This window comes from Amblyraja radiata, chromosome 5 (genome assembly GCF_010909765.2).
Source record: "Amblyraja radiata isolate CabotCenter1 chromosome 5, sAmbRad1.1.pri, whole genome shotgun sequence".
Taxonomy (NCBI): Eukaryota; Metazoa; Chordata; class Chondrichthyes; order Rajiformes; family Rajidae; genus Amblyraja; species Amblyraja radiata.
In genome coordinates, this window is record NC_045960.1 from 9,786,939 (window position 1) to 9,813,240 (window position 26,302).

The following is a 26,302-nucleotide window of genomic DNA, read 5'->3' on the forward strand; positions in this document are numbered from 1 at the left end:
TATTTCATTGCCGAATCTCTAAACAAACCTAAAAAATAGGATAGAGTAAATAGTTTGTTGGCGACCAGAGTAAACTTGGTGGACAAAAGGGCAAGTGATCAATCTTTGGCCAATAGAGTTAAGATGGAGTGTGAAGGTCACCCATTACTTCTCTCCGCTGAGTTACTGCAGCTTTTAGTGTCTCATCTAAGATGGAGCGAATGTCTTCTGTGTTTACATTTCAATGATTTATCTGAAAAAAAAAGTCCAGCATTCCTGTTTTGCAGTCGCAGATGTGATCAAAAATCAATTTTAAATGGCAAGGGTTGAATAGTTCTTACATTCTAACCATTGATCTAGCATTTGTTAGCGCCAAGGGAAATAGGATATTAATTTCACACCGAGAATCACCATTTAAAATATCTCTGCAGCTTCGAGCACTAATTACTGTGGAGAAATGTCTCTCATTATCTTTCCAAAATATAAACTCTGACAAAAGTGTCCATTCTCAATGCAAATGGAACACACAACATAGAGCAACACAGCACAGGAACAGGCCCTTCGGCCCACAATTCCGTGCTGAATACGTGCTGAGTTTAGTTTAGTTTAGTTTAGATATAGAGCGCGGAAACAGGCCTTTCTGCCCACCGAGCCCACACCGACCAGCGATCCCCGCACACCGACACAAGCTTACACACTCTGGGGACAATTTACATTTATACCAAGCCAATTAACCTACAAACCTGTACATCTTTGGAGTGTGGAAGGAAACCGAAGATCTCGGAGATAAACCACGCAGGTCACGGGGTTCAACTAATCTGTTCACCTATCAATGTTCTCCAGAAATGCTGCCTGACTCGCTGAGTTAATCCAGGAGGAGGTAGTTGAGGCGGGCACTATCAGAGCATTTAAAAAGCATTTGGACAGATACAGTACATGGGTAGGATCGGTTTCGAGGGATATGGGTCAAACGCGAGCAGTTGGGACCAGAGTAGATGAGGCATCTTGGTCGGCAGGGGCAAGCTGGGGTGATGGGTCTCTCTCCATGCTATACGACTCTATGACTCCCTGAGTATATAAAACAATGAGGGGTTTGGACATAGTGGATAGTCAGCAATTGTTCTCTACAGGCCACAGATATAAAATAAAGGGAGAAGAGGATTAACAGCGATGTAAGGAGCCTTTTAAAATGTAGAAGAAATGTTCAAGAAGGAACTGCAGATGCTGGAAAATCGAAGGTAGACAAAATTGCTGGAGAAACTCAGCGGGTGTGGCAGCATCTATGGAGTGAAGGAAACAGGCAACATTTCGGGCCGAAGAAGGGTTTCGGCCTGAAACGTTGCCTATTTCCTTCGCTCCATAGATGCTGCCGCACCCGCTGAGTTTCTCCAGCAATTTTGTCTACCTTTTAAAATGTGGTCGGAAATGGGTGATAGGTTGAAGGGGGAATTGTAAATAAAATGTGGTGGCGAAAAAGGCTGTGGAGAAACTGATAGGCGGACAGATTGGGTTGAGGGCTGGCACAGCCACGATGAGCCGAACGTCCCCCTGTCTGCGCTGAAACCATTCTTCGAGTCTACGGTTCGAAACCCCTCAATTGGATTCTGGTTCGTGATCTCTCCAAACGCATCAGTTATTCAAAATAATGACTGGAGTCCAATTTGCCCGAAAAATCAACTTTCATTCTTTGTGCAAGACTGCCAAGGTCCCATTGCATTTTGCAAGCGTTTACTGAAAGGAATGGTTTTAGCAGAGCTGCCAATGTTAAGAGGTTTAATGTCTCCAAGTTTGCAGATCAAGGAGATTATTTTTCAGTACTTTTTCTCATTAATATCTTCATGACAATTTATTATGTGGTGGCATACTCATCATGCTAATAACACACTGTTTACGATTCTATCCCTGAGGTGAATGCTTTGGCTGCACCAAGTATGGTTTCAGTCAAGCCAAAGTCTGAGTTATGGATCTTTTTTGCTGACAATTCCGTGTTATAGCTGAGCGATTCAAAGGTATTTTATTGTCATGTGTACCAATTAAAGTACTGTGATATGCGAATTACCATACGAAAGAAAAGCAACAAGACACACAACTACATAAAAGTTAACATAAACATCCACCACAGCGGATTCCCCACGTTCCTCTCTGTGAAGGAAGGTAATAAAGTCCAAGCTTCTTCCTCTTTGTTCTCCCGCGGTCGGGGCATTCGAATCTCCTGCAGCCGGCTGTCGAAGCCCTCGTGTGGGGGTGATCGAAACTCCCCGTGTCGGGGAGGTCAAAACTCCTGCTGCTTGAAGTCCCCATCGTCGGTATCTGACCAGAGACCGCGGGCTCCGTGGCGTTAAAGCCCATAGGCTCCCCGCGGTGGAGCTCTCAAAATCGGTCTCCAGAGGAGATGTTCGGCCGCAGTGCGGACGGAGATACGATACGGATAGAAAAATCACATCTCCGTCAGCTCCAATTCAGCATAAGGGATTGGAGTGTAATCTGTTCATTCAACATCACATCGTGGATACTTGTTACCTTACACTCGCACTTGACCTGCCAGTAAACCCGCCCAGAAAAAAAGATTTGGCTGGCCTCCTTGGCAAACGAGCCTCCTCTTTCTTTCAGCACAAACAACCAGGAGGGATAATTGATGCCTTTTGTTCCCATTCACGACGGCACAAGATTTCCTGTCAGATGCTTGCCTGCTAAGCTCTTCCTGCAAAGCCCACACACTTCCAACATGTGTGGCTCTAATGCGAGACAGCTGGCAGGCCCGGTCGACGGCTTAACTCAGCCCCCAAATTAGGCCCAACCCTGACCTTCGAACTCCGCCCCATGGCAACCGGTCATGGCAGCTGCTGGAGAGAAGTGGTGTCTGTTGCCGGGGAGTGTGCGCTAAGGGAGGTGGGGGTATTATAGGGGTTTTAGTTCAGCTCAGTTGAATTTATTATTGTCACGTGCACCAAGGTAGAGTGAAAAGCATTTATTTGCGTGCTGGCCAGTCAAAGAAAGATCGTAAGTGATAGGAGCAGAATTAGGCCATTCGGCTCATCAGATCCACTCCACCATTCAATCATGCCTAATCTATCTCTCTCTCCTAACCCCAGAAGAGCTGTACATGATTACAATCGAGCAGTCCACAGTGCACAGATACAGGATAAAGGGAATAACGTTTAGTGTAAGATAAAGTCAGGTAAAGTCCGATTAAAGATAGCTCGAGGATCTCCAATGAGGTAGATGGTAGCTCAGGAACGCGCTTTAGTTGTTGATAGGATGGTTCAGTGCCTGATAACAGCTGGGAAGAAACTGTCCCTGAATCTGGAGGTGTGCGTTTTCACACTTCTATACCTTTTGCCTGATGGGAGAGGATAGAAGAGGGAGTGGCCAGGGTGCGAATGACTCGTCCTTGATTACGGTGCTGGCCTTGACAACTGCATTTCGTTGTCTCTGCACCGTACACTGCACAATGACAATAAAGTTGAATCTGAATCTGAGGCAGCGTGAGGTGTAGATGGAGTCAATGGAAGGGACGTTGGTGTAAAGAGGAGTCATGAACACACTGTGTCTTTACTACTATTTATTGATAATACACAAACGTTGCTGCCCTAGCTGTACGTGGTTTGTCACAGGAGCTAGAGAGAGATCAATGGGTGGGAAGGTTGCAATTATACTTCTGATATGGGGAGTGGTTAGTAGTGGTGAGGTCACTATATTAAAGGTACATGCACATGTCAGCTACATCCTTCCCCTTGGAAACAAAAAGCAACACAGTGGTGACGGGGCGACCACGTCTCATACGCTACGAGCAGGTAAGCAAACAGTTAAACAAACAGTTGAGCACGCAACTAAGCAAATTCACCATAGCGGACAGGCGGCTTAACCAGCCGCCCGGACCGGGCACGCAGCTCGCCATCTCCCTCCCTCTGCAGGAAGAGCAGGGGCCGGAGTGGGAGCGGGTGACCGAACCGGGGACCCTGGAGGAGAAAGAGGAGGCGGAGGCCGAGGAGGGGAATGCAGGCGCAGCAGCAGGCGAACGAGGGCTGGCAGGTGGAGAGCGGGGCTGGAAGAGCTGAGATGGCAGGGTCCGAGGCATGCGTGGGGCGGCAGGCAGTGTGGCGGACAACGGAGGGGAGAAAGGGTCGGCAGGCGGTGGTGGGGGCTCGTTGACAAGCCGCAGATGTTGGCGGGACCGGCGGTAGATGGTACCGTCGTGGTCAACAAGGTACCAACAAGGTCGACCCTTCGGTTCGGGTTACTGTCAATGGTTCGACCTTCTCCGCAAAAATCGACACGGGGGCCGTGACAAATGTAATGTCAACAAGCCTTTTCAAAAAGATAAGAACTAATGAAATGGTGACTGCTGACTACTCCCGTCTGCATGCCTATGGGGGAGGCGTGCTCGTTCCTGTGGGAAAGGCAACCTTGCACTGCAAGGTCCTGAAGGCCTCTCGGCCCCTCACTTTTTACCTGCTAGACTCTGACAACATTACCTTGCTGGGTGCCCAGGCGTGCCAAGACCTCGGCTTGGTCTCCTTTCACCGTGATATCCACCAGGTGCGGACCCTCATGGACCCCCTGCACGAATACCCTGACCGTTTCGACGATAAGCTGGGCAAGCTGCCCAGCTGCTACAAGATTGCTGTCGACCCCAGTGTTGAACCTGTGATCCGCCCGCCGCACCGCGTCTCCTTCGCCATGAAGGACAAGGTGGAATCGACGCTACTCAACATGGTCACCATGGGCATCCTGAAAGAGGTGAGCGATCCCACCCGGTGGGTCTCCACCATGGTTGTTGCCGCGAAAAAGGACAAAAGTGAAATTCGCATTTGCATCAACCCCAAGGACCTGAACCTGGCCATCAAACGCCCGCACTACCCTATGAGAACAGTGGAGGACGTCGCTGCACAGGTTGGTCCGGCCACTGTTTTTTCGGTCCTCGATGCCAAGAGCTCTTTCTGGCAGATACCGCTGGACGAGCCGTCCTCCTACCTGACTACCTTCAACACGCCTTTCGGAAGGTTCCGATTCCTCCGCATGCCATTCGGGATCAACTCTGCCAGCGAGGTGTTCCAGCGAACGATGGAGCAGCTGTTTGCCGGTCTGCCGTGTGCTATCATCGTTGACGACATTCTGGTCTACGGTAAGGATGTGGCTGAGCACGACCTCCACCTCCGTCAAGTCCTGGACCGGGCCCGTGAGATCAACCTCAAGCTCAACCCAAAGAAGTGCCGCTTCCGCCATGTTTTTACTGCCTCGGGGCTGAAGCCTGACCCGCAAAAAACGGCTGCTGTCTCCGGGATGTCCTCACGTGCCCAGCCTGCAGCGTTTCCTGGGCATGGTCAATTACCTGGGGAAGTTCATCCCCGACCTCAGCGAGCTGAGTGCGCCCCTGAGGGAGCTAATCAAGAAGGACACTGCCTGGGCCTGGTTCCCGCATCACCAAAATGCTTTTGACGTCCTGAAGTCTAGACTGGTCAGTACCCCCACTCTTAAATTCTTCGATCTACAGCGTCCCATCGTTCTCACCTGCGACGCTTCCAAATTCGGTCTTGGTGCCGCCTGCCTGCAGCTCCACGATGGCCTGCAGCTGCCCGTTTCCTATGCGTCCCGCACCATGACCCCTGCCGAGCAGCGCTACGCTCAGATTGAGAAGGAACTGCTTGCCGTGGTAGTTGCTTGCTCCAAGTTCAAGGACTACATTCTGGGCAACAACTTCACGATCGAGGCCGACCACCAGCCGTTGGTCACCATCCTAAACAAGCCAATCCATGTTGCCTCTTCCCGGTTGCAGCGCATGATGCTGCAGCTCCAACTGGAGGCGTGCGTTCGTATCCCACTTCTGACACCATGTAAAGATCGTCATGAACACACTGTGTCTTTACTACTATTTATTGATAATACACAAACGTTGCTGCCCTAGCTGTACGTGGTCTGTCACAGGAGCTAGAGAGAGATCAATGGGTGGGGAGGTTGCAATTATACTTCTGATATGGGGAGTGGTTAGTAGTGGTGAGGTCACTATATTAAAGGTACATGCACATGTCATCTACAGTTGATTTGTGTGATGGTCTGGGCTGCGTCCACATTTCGCTGCAATTTCTTGCGGTTTCGGATGGAGCCGTTCCCAAACCAAGATGTGATGCGTCCTGATAAAATGCATTCTACGGTGCATCTGTAGAAGTTGGTGAGAGATGTTGGGGCCTTGCTGAACTTCTTAAACCTGATAAGGAAGTAGAGACCATGGTGTGGTTTTTTGGCCATAGCTTCGATGTATTATAGGGGGGAAGTGGGTGCATGTATGGAGGGCTCTTACAGGTGGGTACAAATGCAGCCAATTAAATGCTCAGTCACGAACTCTAAAGATTGGCTATCTGAAAATTAATGTTGAATTACAACGTCTGTGAAAGGCTGCAGATGTTGGACTCATGATCAATGGGCCTGTTCTAATGGCTTTAACTTCACTTATAGTCTGCTTGCTGGTATAACCATATAACCATATAACAATTACAGCACGGAAACAGGCCATCTCGACCCTTCTAGTCCGTGCCGAACACGTATTCTCCCCTAGTCCCATATACCTGCGCTCAGACCATAACCCTCCATTTGTTTCCCGTCCATATAACTATCCAATTTATTTTTAAATGATAAAAACGAACCTGCCTCCACCACCTTCACTGGAAGCTCATTCCACACAGCCACCACTCTCTGAGTAAAGAAGTTCCCCCTCATGTTACCCCTAAACTTCTGTCCCTTAATTCTCAAGTCATGTCCCCTTGTTTGAATCTTCCCTACTCTCAGTGGGAAAAGCTTATCCACGTCAACTCTGTCTATCCCTCTCATCATTTTAAAGACCTCTATCAAGTCCCCCCTTAACCTTCTGCGCTCCAAAGAATAAAGCCCTAACTTGTTCAACCTTTCTCTGTAACTAAGTTGCTGAAACCCAGGCAACATTCTAGTAAATCTCCTCTGTACTCTCTCTATTTTGTTGACATCCTTCCTATAATTAGGCGACCAAAATTGTACCCCATACTCCAGAATTGGCCTCACCAATGATAAAGATTCTTATATACCATTGATAGAGATTCTTGACCCAGTGGGCATTATCTATCCAGCATCGAGAAGCATGGAATTTGAGGGAAGGGAAATGGCAAGAAAATACAGTCATAAAATGTTGGAGTAACTCGGCGGGTCAGGCAGCATCGCTGGAGAAAACGGATAGGTGATGTTTCGGGTCAGGACCATGGTTCGGACGTCACCTATCCATGTTCTCCCGAGATGCTGCTTGACCTGCTGAGTTACTCCAGCATTTTGTGTCTATTTTTGGTATAAACCAGCAGCTGCAGTTGCTTTTCACGTTTTTAATAAACAACAAGGCTGCAGCAGTCATAATGCGGGCTGGATGATTTGCATATTTGTTGCTTTACTCAACACATTGATAACCACATTTCAACAATGGAAATTTCCACTCCGATCCGCCTTCTGTTTGATATCCTCTCTATAGATGGCACCATTGATCACTTTTACCGTCGAGCACCGTTCTCTCAGTGAGTCAGGAAATGTGCGTGAAATTTGAATCCCCCTTCGGCATAAATCTTCAACGTTGTAAAAATGCCTCGAGATTTTCTCCAGGCTAAGGTTGCGGCGAACTCTGAGTGCCAGTGCAATGCTGCAGCTTTAAAGCAAACTGCAAGAGGTTCTCAGAGACAAAAGGAAACTGCAGAGGCTGGAATCATAAGGTCACAGAGTGATAGGGCATGGAAACAGGCCCTCTGGCCCAACTTGCCCACACCGCACAACATGCCCCATCTACACGAGTCCCACCTGCCTGCATTTGGCCCATATCCATCTAAACATGTCCTATCCATGTACCTGTCTGAATTGTGATAGTCCCTGCCTCAACTCGCCGATCTTAACTAGGGGAAATGCCGGAAGAACTCGTGGGTCAATGCACATGTTGGTTGCCCAGGGTATGGGTATCAAAGACCAGAGAACATGGGTCTTAAGTGAGAAGGGAAAGATTTAATAGGAACCTCAGGGTAGCTCTTTCACACAGAGGGTGGTGGGTGTATGGAACAAACTGCCAGACAAGGTAGTTGAGGCAGGTACTATAACAACATTTCAAAGACATTTGGATGGGTACATGGATTGGAAAGCTTTAGAGGGATAAGAGCTAAATGCCAGGCATCTTGGTCGGCATGGATGAGTTGGGCCGAAGGGCCTGTTTCTGTGCTGTATGGTTCTATAAGTAGCGCAGGGCAAGTGCACGTTGAGTGTCGTCATATCGACGACCTAGCGATAGGCAGTACAGGCCCCAGATCCCCTTGCTTATCAGCTGGAGATAGCCACAAAAAGCTGGAGTAACTCATCGGGACAGGCAGCATCTCTGGAGAAAAGGAGGTGACCTTTTGGGTCGAGTCTGAAGAAGGATCGTGACACGAAACGTCACCTATCTCCTATCTCCCGAGTTGCTGTCTGACACGTTGAGTTACTCCAGCTTTTTGTGTCCATCTTTAATTTAAACCATCATCCGCAGTTCCTTCTTATACATTCCATCTTTTAGTTTGATTCAGTTTAGTTTAGTTTAGAGGTACAGTGTGGAAACAGGCCTGTTGGCCCACCGAGTCAAGTCAAGTCACGTCAAGTTTATTCGTCACATACACATACGAGATGTGCAGTGAAATGAAAGTGGCAATGCTCGTGGACTTTGTGCAAAAAGACAAACGACCAAACAACCAAACAAACTATAAACACAATCATAAACACACACATATTCTTTTACATATTAAATATTGGAAGGAAAAACGTTCAGTAAAGTTAGTCCCTGGTGAGATTTACAGTCTGAATGGTCTCTGGGAAGAAACTCCTTCTCAACCTCTCCGTTCTCACCGCATGGCAACGGAGGCGTTTGCCTGACCGTAGCAGCTGGAACAGTCCATTGCAGGGGTGGAAGCGGTCTCCCATGATTTTATTGGCTCTGGAGTTGCACCTCCTGATGTGTAGTTCCTGCAGGGGGGCGAGTGAAGTTCCCATAGTGCGTTCGGCCGAACGCACTACTCTCTGCAGAACCTTCTTGCCCTGGGCAGAGTAATTCCCAAACCACATGGTAATATTTCCGGACAAGATGCTTTCCACATCCGCTGCGTAGAAGCACTGGAGGATCCTCGGAGACACTCTGAATTTCCTCAATTGCCTGAGGTGGTAAAGGCGCTGCCTTGCCTTACTCACGAGTGCTGAGGTGTGTGATGTCCATGTCATATCCTCAGAGATGTGGACTCCCAGATATTTTAAACAGCTCACCCTATCCACAGGATCCCCATTTATCCTCAATGGTGTGTACGTCCTCGGATGATGTGCCCTCCTAAAGTCCACGATCAGCACCTTCGTTTTTTTGATGTTCAAGAGGAGGCTGTTATCCTGGCACCAGAGTGCTAGATCAGCCACCTCCTCCCGGTAGGCCTTCTCATCATTGTCTGAGATCAGGCCCACCACCACAGTGTCATCAGCAAACTTAATTATTGAGTTGGAGCTGAACCTAGTCACACAGTCATGTGTGTACAGGGAGTACAATAGGGGGCTGAGGACGCAACCCTGGGGCGATCCTGTGCTCAGGGTGAGGGACTTCGATGTATTCCCTCCCATCTTGACTACCTGGGGCCTGGCGGTGAGAAAGTCCAGGACCCAGGCACACAGGGAGGTGTTGAGCCCCAATTCCAGTAGCTTCCCGGCCAGTCTGGTGGGGACTATCGTGTTGAAGTCTGAACTGAAGTCTATGAACAGCATCCTCACGTAGCCCCCCTTCTGGCTGTCAAGGTGAGAGAGAGCGGTGTGCAAGACCCGGGAGACCGCATCGTCCGTGGATCTGTTCGGACGGTATGCGAACTGCAACGGGTCCATGTTGCGAGGGAGGAAGGCGCAGATGTGTTTCTTCACCAGCCTCTCAAAGCATTTCATGACTACCGAGGTAAGGGCCACCGGACGGTAGTCATTCAGACAGGCTGGGGAGGCATTTTTTGGTACCGGTACAATGATGGATTTTTTGAAGCAGGCAGGGAACACGGACTTGTCCAGGGAGAGGTTGAATATTGTAGTGAGCACTGGAGCTAGCTGCGTAGCACAGGGCTTGAGTACTCGCCCCGAGATGCCATCGGGGCCTGCAGCTTTCCTCGTGTTCACCCGGGTCTGCACCGAGTCCGCACCGACCAGCGATCCCCACAAACTTACACTATCCTACACACACAATAAGGACAATTTACACTTATACCAAGCCAATTAACCTACAAACCTGTACGTCTTTGGAGTGTGGGAGGAAACTCGGGGAAAACCCGCGCAGGTCACAGGGAGAACGTACAAACTCCGTACAGACAGCAACCGTAGGCAGGATCAAACCTGGGTCTCTGGTGCTGTGAGGCAGCAACTCTACCGCTGCATCACCATGCTGCGTGCTGGGCTGACAAGTTTGTGACATAATGTAGCAGAGCTAATGTGTCTGACCTTAATTCCCATGTGTATCAAAGACCCATGAGAATAACAGGCTCAAGTGGATCTGTTAAATAACATGCTGTAAACAGCTGCACTACCATGAGTCTTGCCCTGCGATATGAATTGGCCACAGTGCACACTTGTCAAGTACTTAGAGTGTTATTACTTAAAGCCTATTAAACATGGTTGATGGTTTAACAGTAGTGGCTATTGTTGTTACATTTAATTGCCACTCCCACTACATCGGATTCCGCACCATTGATGTTGTCTACATTTGGGCTGTACGGTGGCACAGCGGTAGAGTTGTTGCATAACAGCACTTGCAGTGACGGAGACCCGGGTTCAATCCCGACTACGGGCGCTGTCTGGACGTTCTTCCCGTGACCGCGTGGGTTTTCACCGAGATCTTCGGTTTCCTCCCACACTCCAAAGACGTACAGACTTGGTAAATGTAAAAATTGTCCTTAGTGTGTGTAGGGCGGTATTAATATGCGCGGATCGCTGGTCGGCGCGGACCCGGTGGGCCGAAGGGCCTGTTTCCACGCTGTATCTCTACGCTAAATTAAACTAAACTAAACTTCATGTTGCCTTGGAAAAGCAGCCAACATAATCTGTCTGAAGAAAGGTCTCGACCCGAAACGTCACCCATTTCTTCTCTCCAGAGATGCTGCCTGTCCCGCTGAATTACTCCAGCATTTTGTGTCTATCTTCGGTGTAAACCAGCATCTGCAGTTCATAATCAAACACAACATAATCAAAGGCTTGTACCACCCCGGTCATTCCTTCTTCTCCCTGCTCCCATCCGGCAGAAAGTACAGAAGCTTGAAAGCGCGCACCACCAGACTCGGGAACAGCTTCTTCCCCTCTGTTATCAGGCTTCTGAATGGTCCTTCCATGAGCTATGGTGATGTGCAGCAGCAACTCTATCGCTGTGCCACCAAGCTGCCCTGATGTGAATGCTGTTGGGCCATTACATGTTAACATCTCAAGGAAGGGTTCGAATTATATTTTTGCACAGTTAAATCTGTGGCGAAAGGTGTCAACAGGAAGTGGTGTTCTTCAGTCTTGTTTTATTTATTAAGAATGCACTTGACACAAAGTGCTGCCTATTTACCTGCAATCTCGAGCAGGTTTTATACTTCCTGTCTGCAGATAGACGCAAAGTGCTGGAGTAACTCAGCGGGTCAGGCAGCACCTCTGGAGAACATGGACAGGTACGGTCTTGGGTCGAGACTCTTCTTCAGACTCAGTCTGATAAAGGATCCTGACCCGAACCATCACCTATCCATTTTCTCCAGCGTTACTGCCTGACCCGCTGAGTTACTCCAGCATTTTGTATCTATCTTTGGTATAAACCAGCATCTTTTTATTACATCCTATTTGCAGACCTCATTTTTTGTTGTGGCTGTTCCTTGCACGTCGGGAGATCAAAGTTAATAAGTCAACTGATTATCTACATATCTATAATGGCGATAAACAAATATCTGTTGACAATAGCAAGTGACAGCAATCACGGAGCAACGACCGATCTACCAAGGTTTGGGTCACACCAGACGCACTCCATTAGAGTCATAGAGAGAGTCATAGAGTGATACAGCAGGGAAACAGGCCCTTCGGTTCAACTTGCCCACACCGGCCAACATGTCCCAGCTACACTAGACCCGTTTGGTCCATATCCCTCCAAACCTGTCCTATCCATGTACCTGTCCAACTCTTTCTTTAATGTTGCGATAGTGCCAGCCTCAACTACCTCCTCTGGCAGCTTGTTCCATACACCCACCACCCTTTGTGTGAAAAAGTTACCCCTCAGAATCCTAATAAATCTTTTCCCCTTCACCTTGAACCTATGTCCTCTGGTCCTCGATTCCCCTACTCTGGGCAAGAGACTCTGTGCATCTACCCGATCTATTCCTCTAATGATTTTGTACACCTCTATGAGATCACACTCATCCTCCTGCTCTCCAAGGAATAGAGTCCCAGCCTGCTCAACCTTTCCCTGTAGCTGAGACCCTTGAGCCCTGGCAACATTGTTCCCTAGTCCTGGCAACATTCTGGTCATACATGGGGTTCCAGAGAGAGGGAGAACTCTCTTGGTGTCAAGCCCATTGTTTTACTGAGTGTGGCTCAGTGGTGCTGGCGAAAGTAAAGTGAATGGACATCATAGGGTAAAGTTTCCAATGTTAGATCCAAAATGCTGGAGTAACTCAGTGAGTCAGGCACCATCTATGGCTGGAAGGAATGGTTGACGTTTCGGGTCGAGACCCTTCTTTGGACTGATAATCAGGGGAAAGTGATACGAGAAATATAGATGGTACACAAAACAAAAGAATGAAAGATATGCAGAAACCAACGATGATCAAGGAAAGGTGGAGCCCACAATGGTCGATTGTTGGCTGTAGGGTATGTGATTATGAGTTAGAGTGAAACATGGAGTTGGGGAGCAGGGGTCGCGGGGGGAGGGGGGGGGGGTGACTGGAGGCAAGAAATGGCCAGAACAAATCAGGGACAGCAACAATTGACCTCAGGAAAGCTGGAGCTCATAATGGTCCATTGTTGGCTGGGGACAGTGTGTTGTATTGTAGATAGTGAAGATGGTTATCAAAAATTACAACAGGATCTTGATCAGTTGGGCAGGTGGGCTGAGGAATGGTCGATGGAATTTAATACAGAGAAATGTGAGGTGTTGCATTGGGACCACTAACATGGGCAGGACCAACACAGTGAATGGCAGGGCTCTGGGGAGTGTTGTGGAGAAGAGGGATCTAGGAGTACAGGTGCATAGTTCGTTGAAAGTGGCATCATAGGTAGATAAGGGTGGTCAGAAAGGCTTTTGGCACATTGGCCTTCATCAGTCAGAACATTGAGTATAAAAGTTGGGGGGGCATGTTGTAGTTGTATAAGATGTTGGTGAGGCTGCATTTAGAATATTGTATTCAGTTTTGGGCGGCATATTTCTCAGAGAATGAGGGGTGATCTTATAGAGCGGTAAAAATTCATGAGAGGAATAGATTGGGTAAATGCACAGTGTCTCCTGCCCAGAGTAGGGGAATGGAGAAACAGAGAACATAGGTTTAAGGTGAGGGGGGAAAGATTTAATAGTAACCTGAGGGATTATTGTTTTACAGAAAGGGTGGTAGATGTATGGAATGATCTGCCAGAGGAAGTAGTTGAGGGAGGGACTATCATATCGTTTTAGAGACATTTGGGCAGGTGTATGTATAGCACAGGTTTAGAGGGATATGGGCCAAGCGTAGGCAGGTGGGACTAGTGTAAATGGGGCATGTTGGTCAGCATGGGCAAGTTGGGCCAAAGGGCCTGGTTCCACGTTGTATGACTCTATAACTTCATAGTTGAGTCACACCTCACACAAAGGAAGATGTAGGTTTAGTTTAGTTCAGTTTAGGTTAGAGATATAGCATGGAAACAGGCCCTTCGGCCCACAGAGTCTACTCAGACCAATGATCACCCATATACTCGTTCTACCCTACACACTAGGGACAACTTTACAGAAGCTGATTAACCTACAAGCTTGTTTAAGAAGGAACTGCAGATGCTGGAAAATCGAAGGTACACAAAAATGTTGGAGAAACTCAGCGGGTGCAGCAGCATCTATGGAGCGAAGGAAATAGGCAACGTTTCGGGCCGAAACCCTTCTTCAGACTACAAACTTGCACGTCTTTGTGGGAGGAAACCGGAGCACCCGGAGGAAACCGGAGCGGTTACAGAGACAATGTGGAAACTCCACGCAGACAACACCCGAGGTCAGGATCGAACCCACGTCTCTGACACTGTGCAACAGAAGTTCTACCAGCTGCGCCACTGTGCCACCCCAAAAACCAGCAACAACAAAATGTCAAAGCCTTTTGAATTATTCTTCTCGAGCTTTAAAAATGAAATAAATAATTTTGTTTAGAGTCATAGAGTGATATTGCATGGAAACAGACCCTTCGGCCCAACTTGCCTGTACCGGCCAGTCATAAGCTCATAAGATCATATGTGATAGAAGTAGAATGAGGCCATTTGGCCCAACAAGTCTACTCCGCCATTCAATCATGGCTGATCTATCTCTTCCTCCTAACCCCGTTGTCCCAACTACACTTGTCCTACCTGCCTGCGTTTGGTGCGTAGCCCTCCAAACCTGTCCTATCCATTAAAAAAAACCTATTGTGACCACAAAACGAATGTTCGCAAAGATCTACCTGGATCACAATTATCCTTCAAGGGTGGAAATCTGCAGCCTGGTCGAGAAATGGCGAAAAACCTTCTGAAATGTGGTGGACTTTTAGCTGCCTCCCTCAATTGAGGGGCAATTAGGGATGGTCAAAATATAGAAGCATGGTGAGCCATGCCTGCATTCTGTGGCCAAGGGGATAACACATGATTGCTTTTGAAGATACTATGGTCTGCAGGTCATTGGGATTTGACGGTTTAGGTACGGAACAAGTGCTTGCACTGGCTTCCATGCTCATTACACCGAGCTAACTTGCGTCACACTAACTGTGGAAAGCCCCTCCAGGGCAGTCATGGGACAGCCAGGGAGAATCTGAAACATAATCAATTGGCAGATTGGTCCGGGGCGGATGGCTTTAACCCCCTCCTTCCCCTGGTCTCCGCCCCGACTGAACCGCGGAGACTCTCAACTCCCTCCTTGCGACGTGAAACCCGTCTACGTACAAGGTTAGTTTAGTTTAGGTCAGATTAGTTTAGTTCTGTTCAATTTAGAGATACAGCACAGAAACAGGCGCTTCCCTCAACGAGCCCGCGCCGACCAGCGATCCCTGCACGCCAACACTACCCTACACACACTAGGGACAATTTAAAATTTTACCAAGCCATTTAACCTAAAACCCTGTATGTCTTTGAAGTGTGGGAGGAAACCGGAGCACCCGGAGAAAACCTGCACGGACACAGGGAGAACGTACAAAGTCCGTACAGACAGCACCCGCAGTCAGGATCGAACCCGGGTCTCGTTGCAAAGTAAGAACGCCAAGTGCTGGGGTAACTCGGCACTTCCTCCAGTGTTCTGCACAAGATTCCAGCATCTGCAGTTCGTTTTCTTTTGTTGCCGAGATTGTCCAGTGAATAGCTTTCAAGCAGCACGGTAAGAAGTCCGGGTTTGTAGGTTAATTGGCTTTGGTCAAGATTGTAAATTGTCCCTAGTGTGTGTAGGATAGTGCTTGTGTACAGGGTGATCACTAGTCAGTACGGACGCGGTGGGCCGAAGGGCCTGTTTCCTCACTCTATCTCAAAACTAAACTAAAATTCCAGCCCTTGCAGTTTCTTTATGTGTCTGAGATCCTCTTTCAGTTTGCTTCAAAGCTGCAGCATTGCACAGGCCCTCAGAGTTTCCCGCAACCTTATCCTAGATAAAATCTCGAGTCGTTTTTACAACGTTGAAGATTTATGCTGAAGGGGGATTCAAATTCCACGCACATTTCCTGACTCACTGAGAGAACGGTGAACGACGGTAAAAGTGATCAATGGTGCCATCTACAGTATAGAGAGGATATCAAACAGAAGGGGGATCGGAGTGGAAATTTCCATTCTGTGTCAATGTGGTTATCAATGTGTTGAGTAAAGCCACAAATATGCAAATCATCCAGCCCGCATTATAAATGCTGCAGTTTTGGTGTTTAACAAAAACAAGTCTTTTTTTAAACCAATTCCCTTCCCTTTATGCTGGGATGTTATGTCCACTGGGTCTAGAATCTTTAACCAGCCGTATACCAGCCAGCAGACTGTTACTGAAGTGAAAGCCACAAACTATTAGAATGGGACATTCGGCCTGCAGTATCCATGCTGAACTTGAAGCCATGATAAAGTAATGGCGATGAACAGCAAGACGAAGGAGATAGTGATTGACTTTAGGAAGCAAAGTCGATCACATACCCCAGTTTACATTGACGCCGCCAATAGAGCCAATATCACCAACAACTTCACCCTGGACCACCCATATTGAAGCAACGACCAAGCAACGCCTCTACTTCCTTAGAAGGCTTCGGAAGTTCAGCATGTCCCCTACAACTCTCACCAACTTCTACAGATGCACCATAGAGGGTATTTTAGCGGGATGCATCACAGCTTAGTTTGGGAACAGCATCCAAGGCCGCAAGAAATTGCAGCGAATTGTGGACGCAGCCCAGACCATCACACAAACCAACCTCCCTTCCATTGACTCCATCTACAACTCACGCTGCCTCGGCAAGGCCAGCAGCATAATCAAGGACCAGTCGCACCCTGGCCACTCCCTCTTCTCCCCTCTCCCATCAAGCTAAATGTATAGAAGTGTGAAAACGCACACCCAGATTCAGGGACACTGAATTCAGATTCTTCCCAGCTGTCAACAGGCAACTGAATCATCCTACCACAACCAGGGAGCTGTGCTGAACTACTATCTACCCCATTGGTGACCCTTGGACTATCCTTGATCGGACATATAAAACATTAAACATTAATAATAAAACATTATTGATTAAACATGTGAATTAAATAAAATACCAGAGCAAAAGGAGGCTACAGATTTTTGGTTATTGAGTAGAGCTAGTAGTCGTGGAAAAAAAACTGTTTTTATGTCTGGCTGTGGCAGCTTTGACAGTCCGGAGTCACCTTCTAGAGGGAAGCGATTCAAAGAGTTTGTAGCTAGGGTGAGAAAGGTCAGAGATGATCTTACCCGCTCACTTCCTGGCCCTTGCAGTGTACAGTTCATCAATGGGGGGAAGGTTGCAGCCAACAACCTTCTCAGCTGATCGGCCGATTCGCTGCGGCCTCCAGTTGTCGAGCCTGGTGGCTGAGTCAAACCAGACCATGATGGAGAAGGTGAGGACAGACTCTACGATGGCCGTATAGAATTGGACCATCATTGCCTGTGGCAGATTGTGCTTCCTCAGCTGCCACTGGAAGTATATCGTCTGTTGTGCCGTTTTGATTGTAGAGTCGATGGTGGCCCCCCATTTAAGGTCCTTGGAGATGATTGTTCCCAGGAACTTAAAATACTCCACAGATGTGACTGTGGTGTTGTTGATGGTGAGTGGGGTGAGGGGAGGGGGAGCTCTCCTTAAGTCTACAGTCAATTCCACCGTGTTAAGAGCATTGAGCTCCAGGTTGTTGCGATGGCACCAGGACGCCAGCTGTGACACTTCCTGTCTGTAGGCAGATTCCTCCCCATCCTGGATCAGTCCAATCAGGGTTGTGTCTTTCGCAAACTTGAGAAGCTTGACAGAGGAGTCAGTGGAGGTGCAGACGTTGGGGTAGAGAGAGTGGAGGAGAGGGGAGAGCCTTGCGGTGCCCCTATGCTGAGGGTTTGCGGGTCCGAGATGTGCTTTCCCAGCCTCACATGCTGCTTCCTGTCTGTCAGGGAGCTGGTGATCCACCGACAGAGGTGTTCAGGCACAGTCAACTCGGAAAGTTTGGAGTGTAGTAGCTCTGGCACAATGGTGTTGAATGCAGAGATAAAATCAACAAACAAAATCTGCTTTCCTACGTTGATAGAACAGATCCCAGGAGATTATTTTGGGAATATTGGGATGCGGGAGGAGTTCTTCTGGTATTCCGGACAATGTTGACATTAATTCCATAATTACCCTAACCTTAACCCTTTCCTCTCTCAACATCGTTTCCTCTCCCCAAGACCCCATCACTCATTCACACTGAGACAATCTGTGCATCAAACCTGCATGTCTTTGGGATGCGGGAACAGTTTCAGGACAATATTCACTCATCTTTCACTGTTCTTGTGAACTTGCTGTTTGTGGAGCCCTATGAACTGCACAGAGGGGGGCATGTTTCCTTAAAATAAAGGCACTTTCAAAGTTCCTTTTCAGAATGGTGATGCTATCTGCTGTTTAGCCCATATCTGGCATTTGATTAGTACGGGTGTCAGGGGTTATGGGAAGAAAGCAGGAGAATGGTGCTTGTAATGCAGTGATTCTACCGCTGCGCCCACCTATGGTCCCGTCCGATTCACCTCTACCCCATTGTGGACATTACACTTGTCTCTGGAACTGGTGCGCTACAATGCTGAGAACTATATTCTGCACTCTGTATCTTCCCCTTTCCCTTTTTATGAACATGAACTTATTTCAAGTGACAGTCATTTAGTACAAAAACAGGCCCCTCGGCCCATTGCATCTGTGCTGACCTCAAACCCATAATTACCCTAACCATAATCCATTCTTCCCAAACATTGTTCCCCCTCCCCTAAGATTCTACCACTCATTCACAAACTCAGAGACCAATCTATGCGTCAAACCTGCACATCTTTGGGAGTGTGGGAGGAAACCGGAGCACCCTGAGGAAACCCACGTGGTCACGGGGAGAACATATAGACAGACAGGCTGCAGACAGCACCCGCAGTCAGGATCGAACCCGGGTCTCTGGCGCTGTGAGGCAGCAGCTCTACCAGCAGTAACATTATGTTGCCAGATGCCAAGACTGATACCACACTTATAGCCATTATCCTGGAATGTACAAGAGGATCAAATGATTTTTTTCTATAGGCTAGTTCGAGATCTTCGATATCCACAATTGAGTTACAAATGTATTTAATTAATTGATTGGCTTTAAGAATTAGATCTAGATTTACGCTTATTATTATCACATGTACCAAGGAAAAGCTTTTTGTTTTGCATGCTGATCTTTCAAATCAGATCAGCTTACACTATACATAGAATAGCACGCAAGAAAAGCTTTTCACTGTACCTCGGTACACGTGACAATAAACTAAACTAAATCCAAAGTCAAGTACAACAGGTAGAGCAAAGGGGAAGATACAATGCCGAATATAGTTCTCGGCATTGTAGCGCACCAGTTCCAGAGACAAAGTCCAATGTCCGCAATGGGGTAGAGGTGAATCGGACAGTACCCTAGCTTATGGAAGGACCGTTCGGAAGCCTGATAACAGAGGGGAAGAAGCTGTTCCTGAGTCTGGTGGTGCGCGCTTTCAAGCTTCGGTACCTTCTGCTGGATGGGGGTGGGGAGAAGAAGGAATGACTGTGTTGAGAAAGGACTTTGATCGTGCTGTCTACTTTCAAGGCAGCATGAAGGGTAGATGGAGTCGATGGTGGGGAGACTAGCCTGTGCGATGGACTGGGCCACATCTACAACTCTCTGCAATGTCTTGCGGTGTTGGGCAGAGCTGTTCCCAAACCAAGCTGTGTTGCAACCCGACAGTGTACTTACTACAGTGCATCTGCAGACGTTTGTAAGAGCCATTGGAGACGTGCTGAATTTCTTCAGTCTGCTCAGGAAGTAGTGTTTCTTGGCTGTGTAGTTGGTCCACGACAGATCGTTGGTGATATCAACGGCAAGAAACTTGAGGCTCTCAACCATTTCAGTCTGAAGAAGGGTCCCGACCTGAAAGGTCACCTGCCCATGTTCTCCAGAGATGCTGCCTGTCCCGCTGAGTTTCTCCAGCACTTTGTGTCCTTCTTTGCAAACCAGCGACTACAGCTCCTTGCTTCATCAACATAGAAACATAGAAACATAGAAATTAGGTGAAGGAGTAGGCCATTCGGCCCTTCGAGCCTGCATCGCCATTCAATATGATCATGGCTGATCATCCAACTCAGTATCCTGTACCTGCCTTCTCTCCATACCCTCTGATCCCCTTAGCCACAAGGGCCACATCTAACTCCCTCTTAAATATAGCCAATGAACTGACCTCAACTACCCTCTGTGGCAGAGAGTTCCAGAGATTCACCACTCTCTGTGTGAAAAAAGTTTTTCTCATCTCGGTTTTAAAGGATTTCCCCCTTATCCTTAAGCTGTGACCCCTTGTCCTGGACTTCCCCAACATCGGGAGCAATCTTCCTGCATCTAGCCTGTCCAACCCCTTAAGAATGTTATAACTTTCTATAAGATCCCCTCTCAATCTCCTAAATTCTAGAGAGTATAAACCAAGTCTATCCAGTCTTTCTTCATAAGACAGTCCTGACATCCCAGGAATCAGTCTGGTGAACCTTCTCTGCACTCCCTCTATGGCAATAATGTCCTTCCTCAGATTTGGAGACCAAAACTGTACGCAATACTCCATTTGTGGTCTCAGTACAACTGCAGTAGAACCTCTCTGCTCCTATACTCAAATCCTTTTGCTATGAAACCTAACGTACCATTCGCTTTCTTCACTGCCTGCTGCACCTGCATGCCTACTTTCAATGACTGGTGTACCATGACACCCAGGTCTCGCTGCATCTCCCCTTTTCCTAATCGGCCACCATTTACATAATAGTCTGCTTTCCTGTTTTTGCCACCAAAATGGATAACCTCACATTTATCCACATTAAACTGCATCTGCCAAACATTTGCCCACTCACCCAGCCTATCCAAGTCACCTTGCAGTCTCCTAGCATCCTCCTCACAGCTAACACTGCCCCCCAGCTTAGTGTCATCCGCAAACTTGGAGATATTGCCTTCAATTCCCTCATCCAGATCATTAATATATATTGTAAATAGCTGGGGTCCCAGCACTGAGCCTTGCGGTACCCCACTAGTCACTGCCTGCCATTGTGAAAAGGACCCGTTTACTCCTACTCTTTGCTTCCTGTTTGCCAGCCACTTCTCTATCCGCATCAACACTGAACCCCCAATGCCGTGTGCTTTAAGTTTGTATACTAATCTCTTATGTGGGACCTTGTCGAAAGCCTTCTGGAAGTCTAGATACACCACATCCACTGGTGCTCCCCTATCCACGCTGCTAGTTACATCCTCGAAAAATTCTATAAGATTCGTCAGACATGATTTACCTTTCGTAAATTCATGCTGACTTTGTCCAATGATTTCACCACTTTCCAAATGTGTTGCTATCCCATCTTTAATAACTGACTCTAGCAGTTTCCCCACTACCGATGTTAGACTAACTGGTCTGTAATTCCCCGTTTTCTCTCTCCCTCCCTTCTTAAAAAGTGGGGTTACATTTGCCTCCCGCCAATCCTCAGGAACTACTCCAGAATCTAAAGAGTTTTGAAAGATTATTACTAATGCATCCACTATTTCTGGAGCTACTTCCTTAAGTACTCTGGGATGCAGCCTATCTGGCCCTGGAGGTGGCAACCATTGTCACCTCTTAGTTACTGAAGGTGGGAGGTGGATGAGACTACAATCAAGTTATCCCTCAGACCACAAGACTGATAAATGATCCAGTGGAAATGCACAGTGTACATTAAGTTGGAACTGACTAATTCCTCGAGTATTTCATGCAGCAACACTGCCCTCTGGAGAAAGAAAAAGGGATGTCAAGCAATGGACCATCAGTGGAGACACCTTCAGGTGAGGGAGTGGGAGATGAACGGAAGAAATGTCCGAAGAAAGACACAAAATGCTGGAGTAACTCAGCGGGACATGCAGCATCTCTGGAGAGAAGGAATGGGTGACTTTTCGGGTCGAGACCCTTCTTCACACTGAGAGTCAGGGTAGAAGGAGAGATAGAGATAAGGAAAGGCAAGGTGTGAAAACAAGACATCAAAGGGGATCACTCATCGGAGAGAGGAGGAGAACTTCTTCAAAGTAGGCATACGTTTAGGAGATTTCGCAGTGTGTAGGAAGGAACTGCAGGATGCTGGTTTAAAACAGGGCTGTGGAGTCGTAGTCGGAGTCGGAGTCGTAGCAATTTTGGTGCTGCTGGAGTCGGAGTCGGTAAAAAAGTCCCTACTCCGACTCCGACTCCGACCTCAACATGAATTTCAGAGACTAAGTAAATCGGAAAAAATCCCACTTTTTAAACATACTTTTTAAACACTTTTTAAACACTTTATTTCCACCCGAGAGAATGAGAAACCACATCAGTGCTGCCATCTGGTGGCAGAACGACGAGGAACAAAACGTAAACAAACGCCATCACCGGCTAATTTCCCTCCACCTTCTACTGAGTGAACATGTCTGGATAATTTCTGAATTGAAAGGGTAAATTTAGTCATTCATTCATTTATGGGGAAACATTATAAATGAATGCAGATTACGAATTTTCATGATTTACTGCAAAAGAAATCGTCAGTAATGATTAGCTCCTTCTCAACAGGAATAAACACTGGTCTTGGCAAAGTGTCAAAGAATTTGGTCATTTTTCATCAATACAAGCCATAATTTCTACTTTCAGTGCGATGCTTGACACAATATGCTAGGTTAAAATGTGAGTAAGGGGTTGGGTAATGAAGGATAAAAAAGGTTAGGACTCATTTAGGTAAAAGTATAGTAAATACCGGCTAACCTAAACTAACAGGGGTCTGCATTCCCTTGACCACCCCACTACCCTTTAACCTAACCTAAACTAACAGGGGGTGAGGGAGGGGGGGGGGGGTGCTGCGTTTCCTTGACCCCCCCTCCCCGTAATCCCTTAAAACAAGTTTCCTCAAATTATTTAATTATTACCAATGAATAGAGACTATTAAAGTGAGTCGGAGTTGGATACACAAGAAATCAAGGTGTTTTGGGTATCGACTGCACAGCCCTGGTTTAAACTGGTGATAGATGTCCGCACTGTATCTCTAAAACTAAACTAAAACTAATCCTCAGAAGTTCAGCAACAAAAACCCTTACCAATTTCTCTAGATACTACACTATATAAAGTATCTTTCCTGGATTCATAACAGGCACTGCCCAAGACCTCAAAAATTGGAGGGTTGTAACACAGCCCGAGGCAATCTTACAAATTAGCCTCCCTCCCCCTCATGACACCCTCTGTACCAAAGATGGACACAAATTGCCAGAGTAACTCAGCGGGACAGGCAGCATCTCTGAAGAGAAGGAATGGGTGACGTTTCGCGACCCAAAACGTCACCCATTCCTTCTCTCCGGAGATGCTGCCTGTCCCGCTGAGTTACTCCAGCATTTTGTGTCTATCTTTGGTGTAAACCTGCATCTGCAGTTCTTTCCTGCACCACTGTACCAAAGTTTGATGGCTTAAGCCCCAGGCAGAAAAAGGTCTGACTACCCAGCAAGAGGGTGGAGAGAGTGGTATTTTCTTAGCGCTGTTGGGCAGGGGAACTGTTGAGACGAGTCGGGTTTACTGTCAGGTGCACGAGTACCATTAGGTGCAAGCATAATATAGCAATGTTACAAAATTTTGAGATTTAAAAAATCAAGTCTGTAATATATCCCATCAGATAAAGCATAAAAAGAAGTTTAATTTGACACCTAATTCACTTTCATATCTTCAGTATTAAAAAAGTTATGGCCATTTTCATACTCGGAAATTAGCATCTTGTTCCCTATTGCTTTTCCATTGAATTAACACAAAAGCTGTGATCGAGAACATTTAAAAGCCCACAACTTTCTTAAAAATTATGAGAACTGAAAGAAATTTTCAGTTATTATAGATTGAAGCATACTGAAACAAATATGAAACAATCTTACTTAGATGACTTGAAATTAAAGCATATAATTAGTTAGTTACCTAATTGTAGCTAATTACAAAATTCAATTACTAGATCTAAATATCTATCAATTTCTTAAGAATAGATTAACATTTTTAAATAGCCTAAGTGTCCAAATAACATTCACACAAGATTTCACAATATAACAATTTTTAAATCTCATTGTCATGGATTTATGGGCCAAATGGAAGGAATTTAATGTTTAATACCTCTAAATTAATGGCCATTTAAATCAACTTGCGAGTGGGTTTTTCTGCAACGCGACCATTTGGAACGTTGCGGTTTGCAGTGATTTAGACCCCCATATCGGCCTGAAAAACACTGCCGGTTGGTATGGGGACTAAATCACCGTTTCGCAACTTAAAATGTGAACTAAAGGCATCTTAAGGACCACTTTTATACATAAAAATAAACAGTTTTCTTTTACCTGTCACCTACCTGAAATCCGTCCCCGTTGTCGGCGTTGACAGCTTTAGAAGCTGATTTTAAAATGACTCCAGCGCTGAGCTAGTCGGGCGATTAAAAAAAGCTGATTCTTCAGCAAAAGCTTGCACTCCAACCAAATATAAACCAGGACAAGGTAAGAAAAAAACGTGTTTTAACCCCGCCCCCCCTCAAAGGCGCCAAAACCGCGCACACGGCCAGTGGCAGAATTGCAGCGCCGCTGAAGGTAAGTATTGTAACATACCTACATAATAAAAATCTCATTTGCAGTTGCATCACAGCAAGATCGACATTTAACAAGCGTGAGACTTGCGGAAAGCGGAGATTTTAATAGATTTTTTCTCACCGAATTTCAAAATCCGGATTACAAATCATGGGGGGGAATGTCCCCCGCCTCTCAAAACATGGGAGGGACGTGTCCCCCACCTCTCAAAACATGGGAGGGACGTGTCCCCCCCATCTCCCCGGGATTTCCACCCATGCTCCCATTGACACCATTTTCACCTCACGCTGCCTTGGCAAGGCCAGCAGCATAATCAAGGATGAGTCGCACCCTGGCCACCCCCTCTTCTCTCCTCTCCCATCAGGCAAGAGGTACAGAAGTGTGAAACACTTCCACGCACACCTCCAGATTCTGGGACAGTTTCTTCCCAGCTGTTATCAGGCCACTGAATCATCCTACCACAACCAGAGTGCAGTGCTGAACTACTATCTACCTCATTGGTGACCCTCGGACTATATTTAATAGTGGTCTTAGTACTGGACGTTATCTTGCACTAAACGTTATTCACATTATTCCCTTCATCCTGTATCTGTATCCTTTGGACGGCTCAATATGGTCCTTCCACTTCCACACAGCAAAAGCTATTCACTGTACCTCGGTTCATGTGATATTAAAGTATACTGAACTAAACTTAACCTAACTAAAGAACACATTGGATCTGTGAGAGATGGAACAGCAGACTGTGATGGGGAGCTTGGTAAAGTTAAAGTTAAAGAACTGTACGCTGTACAATTCTTTAACTCTAATGGGCCTGTCCCACTTAGGCGATTTTTTTGGCGACAGTCTGCGACTGTCAGCGACTGTCACAGTCGTGTTAATCCTGGCCAAATTGGAGCAGCCATGGTATTAAAATTGAATAAAGGCTTGTGTGCTGCTAGACCATTTTGTTCAGGTTAAATGTGTATTTTGCACAACTGGGACAAGTTGCTGAATGGTGCCAGTTTTTCTGTGGCTTAGATAAGAGCTGCAGGGAAAGAATGGGACATCTGCAGATTCTTACAATAAGGTGTAAATTGCATGGAACTGATTGGGTCAATGCAAACCAGATATACATTGTGTAAATTATGTTGCAAAGCCTTATTTGGATACTTGTTGATTGGTTAAGATGTTGAGCTTTGTCTGGGTTGTCTGAATCCCAAGGCACATGTTGCATAATTCATCTGTGTTAACTTCCATCTGGAAACTTCGTCAGATACATTGTATTAGTTACTGTATAATTGGGTTAGGGAACTGTCTATCATGTACTTTGTTAATCGATATGTGTTATTGAACTGTATAGAGACCACCCCTGTGTGGTTCGGCCCCTCAAGGTTCGGGGACCTATAAAAGGCAGCTCCCACGAGGTCCGATGTCGATCTTCTGGAAAAGCTCTTGGGACTGCGTGACCTTTTGGAGTGTCTCTGCTTGCACGAGGCTAGAAGGGCTTGGCCAAGCAGATACAAGGATCTACCCGCGGTGGTTAGGTATAGTAGAGGGGAACCGTTGTTGTGTTATCCAAAATAATGTTTAGTTTCTCAAGTGCTTGATTTAGTATTTTATTGACTGAAACTAGACTGGGGGGAGCGAGCTATTTACAGTCGTAGCAGGTCGCCGAAAAACTGGCGACTGGACCACCCCCCCACGACAATGTGTACAATAATGTCTACAATATCCTACCACCTAGTCGACGTCAAGCTACGGCAAGCTACCGACAACCGGCGACCCATTAGGATGTCCACCTATGACCACACCTACGACAATCTACGTCCACCTACGACAAGCTACGACA